General features: G+C 32.4%; 1 long non-coding RNA gene across 1 annotated transcript; it reads right to left on the reverse strand.

The window, feature by feature from the left end:
- Positions 1–628: 628 nt before the first annotated feature.
- On the reverse strand, positions 629–6,929 carry LOC138702238 (uncharacterized). The gene is made up of 3 exons (XR_011332823.1): positions 6,803–6,929; positions 3,912–4,021; positions 629–3,226 (listed from the first exon to the last, which is right to left on the reverse strand). It is a non-coding gene; the product is annotated as an uncharacterized lncRNA (long non-coding RNA).
- Positions 6,930–7,167: the final 238 nt, after the last annotated feature.

Consider the following 7,167-nt stretch of genomic DNA (forward strand, 5'->3'; position numbering starts at 1 on the left):
AATTTATGTAACATCATCGCATATCAATCTCAAATACCTTGCACAGTAATAATGTCTTCGATCAAACTGCCTTTCATATGGCGTAATAAAATTCGTGTTTTAATTAGGCCTATCTATACAGAGATGGCTTCACTGTGTAGCAACATGTCTCGCTGTGAATACATAAGCATTGGTATATAGCTGTCCCCACTGTTACTGTTAAATTAAATTATGATTTCAGCAGATAGAGAAAAGTGCAGTACATGTAATTAACAATGTTAAACCTGTATTTCGCTTTTCGCAATTGGCATTACTGAATAATAACATCGAATTTCTTTATTGCAATAATCGATATTCATCTACGAGTATTTCAACTTCACAATGTCTGAATAGGTTAAGTATTCGTTAATATACAAAACATTTTGTGATCGAATTTTAGGGATATATTATTTAAATTTTTATTTTATTCATGAAATAGTCCTAATAAATGTCACTCGAGGTCTGAGATTTCCCAGATAAATCCACTCGCTTCGCTCGTGGATTTATTGGCAGATCTCAGACCTCTCGTGACATTACTACAGATAATATACTTTTCCATGACGTACAATAAGTTCAATATAAAAATATTTGATTTTAGGTACTGGCACCATAGATAGCACATTCTTAAGTCTTGGAGAACTTTCACAAATATACATCAATGAAAAGTTAATATTTGAGGAGAAAAATTCGCTCCGGCGTCAGGGATCGAACCTGGGTCCTTGGTTCTACATACCAAGCACTCTGACTACTGAGCTACGCCGAATTCAATCCACAGCACTAGATGGAACCCTCCTCCTTCAATGTTTCCCTTTTTGGCCTGACTCCAAGTTAGGCATATGTGTTGACGTATATGTCCAATGTCAACTGCCATTATTCTAGGAGCGCACTCAGCTGAGTGACTTATTGGCCGGGAATCCGCAGTTAAGTGCACAGTAATCTGTACAGACATATGCACTGCTAGCTATGAGAATATTATAGACTTATTGTTAATATTACAGATATTATTCTGCAGGACAAATTAATAAATCTATAATATCAAAGAAAGGTGTAGTATAATGGAAACTCAGGGGTACTGTAAATTAAATTAAAACTCGTATGTAGGTTTAAACTTTGCTTCATACAATAATTTTATTCATATTTTGCATATTCACTTACTTCTAAGTTACAAACTATTGTACATTCTAAGGACAAAGAGGGAAAAGCCAAACAAAGCATATCAACATAACACAAGAATAAGCAAACTCCATTACAAAAAAAAAAAAAAAAACAAACAAACAAAAAAAAAAAAAGAAAAAGAAAAACAAAATCGTTTAGCATAGAGTGAGAGTATTAAGAAAATAAATATAGACCTTTATTTTTCTCCTCATTCCTAAGTTCCATATTCATTTCAGGTTGTAAGTGATGCAAATTAGTAACTTCTGAATGAGTTTCATGCAAAAATACAGACGAGTCACCAGTAAAATGATCACAAGAAATGAGTGAAGCATTGCAGATTTAGCCCTGCATTGGAAAGAATGCTGCGACCAGATATTTACTCTAACATACAAGCTACATTTATTCAATTTACCTGAAGGGGTTAGGTACAGCTTACAGCAGTAAAATTTTGCAAATATTCAACATTTTTTCCACCGTTACTGTATCTTGTACAATTATGAAAATTAGTACGTGTAAAACAGTGTGTCCTTCTACTATATGAAAAAAATATTTTTACGATTGGAAAAAATATTTATATATATTTTTTTTCTAAATTCAAAATGTTGACAGTTCACTGTGCAGTGATGACGCATTTCCCTCATAACTAAAAAACTATCCAACATTTTGTGATGAAATTTGTTGTGTATTTATGCATGTCATACCTGCAATATGATGCAAAATCGCATCTCTACCTTTGATAGACTGTCTGATAGAAAATAAATTCATTTAAAGAAGTGGTCATATATAAATATTTTCTTCTAACACAAAATAAAACAAAATATTATTTATTAAGGAATGTAGTTGAAAGAGCATGATATTGTAAACATGGGTTTCAGCAATGTAATAAAAGAGAGAACATTACACGAAAGTACTACATTTCCAGTTTTTTGTCCATTGTGCAACTCAAACCAAGAAATGGATTCGGAACACGTCAAATCTGTGCCTCAGTGGCCGACCATGATAATATCTTTGAAAAATATTGGAGTGCAAGAGGTCAAATGACTTTATTGTCAAATGCCTGGCATTAGAAAACAACAACAACATTTCCAGCTTTTCATTAGGCCCTCCCCCTATTCTTTTCTTTCTAATTGTGTTTTCTTAATATTTCCATTTGTAATAATAATTTTGCTTTTTTCAATTCATGGATCAATTCATTAAAGACTTCCAAGCCTAAATTAAAGACTCTGAATTAAATTTCTCTACTAATAATACCTTAATTGCATAGTTATAGACATAAGTGTAACTAAATTGCTTTAGGTAGGTACTTAAACCTCCATCAGGGAATATGTTCCAACTCGGGAACTACAGGTTCGATGAATGATGAATCCAGCAAAAACAAATAAATAAATAAATAAATAAATAAATAAATAAATAACCTGTCTTATAAATCAACAAAACTCTTAACCGACATTAAAATAAGAAAAAGGAACACACACATATGTATAGAATTCACTAAACAACAATGTGAAAATAAAAAGTTAAAAACACTATAGATCCCAATATACAGTAATACTAATAGTCCTCAATCTGATGCAGTTGCCCCATTCAGCTTGAAACTGGCCACAACTGTCCAGCAGCATATCTCCATCAATAAACTTGTTACACTCATAACACTGTGTAGCATGCAACAACACAAATATAATAATGAACAAGGAATACTTACTACTCTACACCAAACTCCAGAAAATGATTGGGACAGAAGAATTTCAAGTTCCTATATACTGCTGGGAAGCTCGCAAGGAAATGAAGTAGACAAGAACTCAAGAAATTTCACAACTAGTGCTACTATTACCATCACCACCACCATTACCAGTACTACTAAGTTACATTTCTAGTTCATTCATTTGTCCCAAATAATTTTTAACTTTGCCTTTAATAACATTCTATCTCCAATAACAATTTTGTTTTCTGCAATTGATAGAACTTCTCATCACGTTTAATTTTTGGGCTTCGTGCTTAGGAGGAACACTTTTTCTTCATACTCTGTCTTTCTCGATGATCTTGCAGCAGAGTCCTATGGAAAGACGGAAAAAAATATTAATCATTTGCATATACTACTGTACACAAAAGACACTACTTCTTATCAAAACTGTGAATTTTTTTAATTGTCTAATTTTGAAAATTTATCACATTGAAATTATCCATTTGATCCAAACATGCAAGAAAATTTAATTTTCTAAGTTACGTTATGTGGACTGGCTGCAAAATGTACTATGATTCAAATGCATCCCACTTCATATTCCAGATCATAAATTTTAATTGTTATGAAGCACCTATACATTAATTGTCGGTTGGGTTGGAATAACTGTCATACAGTGTATCACTCAATTTCTAGTATTCAAATTAATGTTCCCTTGTTTAACCATTTCATATTAGTGATACATTGTAATATTATTGTTCCATTTAATATTTATGTCTTAATACTAACTAAACTGTCCTTCATTAAAGAAAAATAGCCATAATTTTTCATCATGTACACAATTGTAAAGTCCCATTCTGACCCAATGGACTGCCTGAAATAATATGCAGTACATTGTATGATTATTATAAACCACAAAAAAAGTAAATTAAAATCATCAGTATCAGTTGCAGAAGACACAGCTCTGCTGGATACATTAAGAAGATTGAATGATTAATAATATTGTAATCATAAATAGGCCTAGCAATATTCTTAGGTATGAATGAGATCTTAAACTTACTTGTTGTTGATTACTGTAGAGACTGTTAACGCCCATTCACCTGGGAGTGTGGAGACAGGATTTATTGCAGACATACGTGGGATTGATGATGATGGTGCAATATTGACATCCTGAAATAAGGATGTATCAATATTAAATGAACAGATTGCAGCTTTGAGATGTGGAACAAGTAAATTAAACAGATACCGGTAGCCAAAATATGTTCATTAATACACAATAAGTATTTAAAACATAAACTGTATATCATTTTGTAGAAATGAAGAGAAAGAAATGTTGTTAATTCTGTTCTAAACTTTTCCTCTTGATCAATCAAAGCTTTAAAATAATTAGGCAATGCATCGAAGATGTGATACATAAATAGTGAACTTTTTATAATAGTTGAGACTAAGAGAGGTTAAATGGAAATCTAATTTGTGTCTTGTATTATATTATGTACACAGTGTATTTAATAAATCATATTATTATATTATATTATGGATGTTTTGATTTCTGACATGAAACATCATGTAGGCTACTCAAAGAAAGCCTAAGGTCAAAATTTCTAAATTGTGTAAAAATCGTTCATGCACTCCTGTCAATATTTTGGGTTTACTTGATTATAGGATATAGTTATTGTTTTTATGAGAATTTATGTTGGCTAGATTGTAGAACGTCACTTGATGACGTCACTTTTTGGATGGAAGTGGTTAGGTTGGTAGATTTGTAAATTTTGTTTGTGGTTGTTGGTATTCATGAGGTTTGAATGGCATACCGGTTAAGGATGTGTTTGGATCTGAGAGGATAAAAAGAAGGTTTGGATGGTGAGCGTTTTATTTGTTTTTATATAAGGATGGGTTTTCGTTTGCTAGGGTAGTAATTATGTATCGAGGATAATGTTTAATTTATTTATTGTAGATATATGTTTTTATTTTTGTTGGTTTTGTATATATGGGTGTGTGTGTGTGTGTGGATCTGTTCGTTGTTTCTTTTTAATGTTTTTATTTGGGGTTCAAAATTGCGCTCTTATCTAAAATACGATATCACCAATAGAAGCAGGGTATCGGGGCAGCCCCGATGATGATTCGACGTGTAGCACATGATGCAAAAAGCGGGGTATCGGGGCTGCAAGCCCCGATGATGATCGTTGAGGTGATATTTTAGTGACATGAGATGAATATATGTTTTGAAATTGTTTTGCTGATATTCTATTCTGGATAAGAGGGGGTGCGTTATATTCGAGGATGGGATGTTGGTAATTGATTTGGTGATATCGTATTTTGGATAAGAGCGGATGGGTTATATTTCAGAATGGGATGTTGTGATATTGGTTTGCTGATATCCTATTTTGGATAAGAGCGGATGGGCTGTGTTCCAGTATGGGATATCGTGAATTGTTTTGGTGATATCGTATCTTGGATAAGAGTGGATGGGTTATATTCCGTAATGGGATATCGTGAATTGTATTGGTGATATCGTATTTTGGATAACAGCGGATGGGTTATATTTCAGAATGGGATATTGTTTTGCTGATATCCTATTTTGGATAAGAGCGGATGGGCTCTGTTCCAGTATGGGATATCGTGAATGTTTTGGTGATATCGTATTTTGGATAAGAGCGGTTGGGTTATATTGTAGAATGGGATATCGTCAATGTGTTTTTTAAATTTTTTTAGGTAGTTTTATTTATTTATTGTTTTGGTTTACGTCGGCCATGATGTGACGTCATTGCGTTGTGACGTCATTGGCGCCATATTGTGACGTCATAGTTTGTCCAACTTGACGAAAATTAAGCGATATCCTATAGTAAGTGTTGCCAGGTCTCCGGAAATTTCCGGAAATCTTCGGAATGTTTTAACTTCCCGGAAAAATAGGAAATAAAGTTGTAATCTCCGGATTTTTTAATGTAGGAAATTATGTATTTTTTTAGAAAAACCAATCTCTGGCATACATTAAAACTGGTAGATGAACATTATATAGTTAAAAGTTTTGTTAATATTTTATAACTTGACTACTAATGCTTTCCTAAATATAAAATATGTAACGCATAAAAACGAACATATTTGGTCTGGAGGAACATCTATGAGAGGAAGTTGGTGACTACTAAATCAAATTGGTGAGTAGAAAAATTAAAGTAGAAATCTTTTTATTATAGGTTCATGTATTGTAATAGTTAGAAGGTTATAATAACATTTTATGTGATTTTCAAAAGTGCCTCCGGAAATTGTGGACAAATCTCCGGATTTTTTTCATTACGACCTCCGGAAATATTTTTTCAAGATCTGACAACAAGTAAATGAATCCCGGCGTATGAGGTTTTACTTAAGTCTTTTCAGTGCTGTAATAAATATGAGTTTGATATATATTTTCTAAATCACTTACTGGCGTTCTGTAAACACACAAGTTAATGAAATTTTATAGCTGACCATCAATTTGAATCCTACAAATTTCTTATGCTTATGTAGACAATTCTAACCTCAAATAATGCTATTTCTTCTAACGAAGTAGAGAACAGAATATCTCAGAAACTTGTAGACGTTCCTACTGCCCTTTAAAATAAGGTCTCACTTTTGATAATTCTTGTGCACGAGATATTGTGTTAAGGTAAGATTGATAATTGTGTGGGTTGACATCAGATGTTTGTGTGGCCTGTTTCCCTATGGGTATTTACAAATACATATTAACTATTCATCCAAACTGCATTTATGGTAGCTGAGTGAAGGCCTGGTTTACATTTTTTTACTACTGGCATTATCAGCTGTATTCCTACACGATATATTATTTACGTTATATTATAATTACAAAGTGTTCAGTGTAGCCTTGGGTGACATAATCATGCCAGAGCCACATTAAACATATACCATGAAGTAATATCTTACTTATAAAAATATGCCATAAGAACCAAAAACACATACCACGTATGTTAACATTCCATGTCGTTCCATAGGCCTACGTCATCAATTTCCGGAGCAGGGCATCCTCCACCAGTTGTTTTTAGTTATTTCTTCAACTAAAAATAAATAAATATATACTGAATTAGAATAATTCATTCTTTGAAATCCAATATTTCATAATATTTATGTCTAGGCCTAACCTAAAAATATTACGTATAATATTATAACATTTGTACTTACATTTTGGACATTTTTCTTGTGTAGTCGAATTATCCGCACGCTTCCATGTATATTTCTTGCTTTTATTACCAAAGAAGAAAAAACAAATAGTTTATTGTAGTTTAATATTGCCAATAACCTCACAAATAAACAGAAACGACCCAGAA

This window comes from Periplaneta americana, chromosome 6 (genome assembly GCF_040183065.1).
Source record: "Periplaneta americana isolate PAMFEO1 chromosome 6, P.americana_PAMFEO1_priV1, whole genome shotgun sequence".
NCBI lineage: Eukaryota > Metazoa > Arthropoda > Insecta > Blattodea > Blattidae > Periplaneta > Periplaneta americana.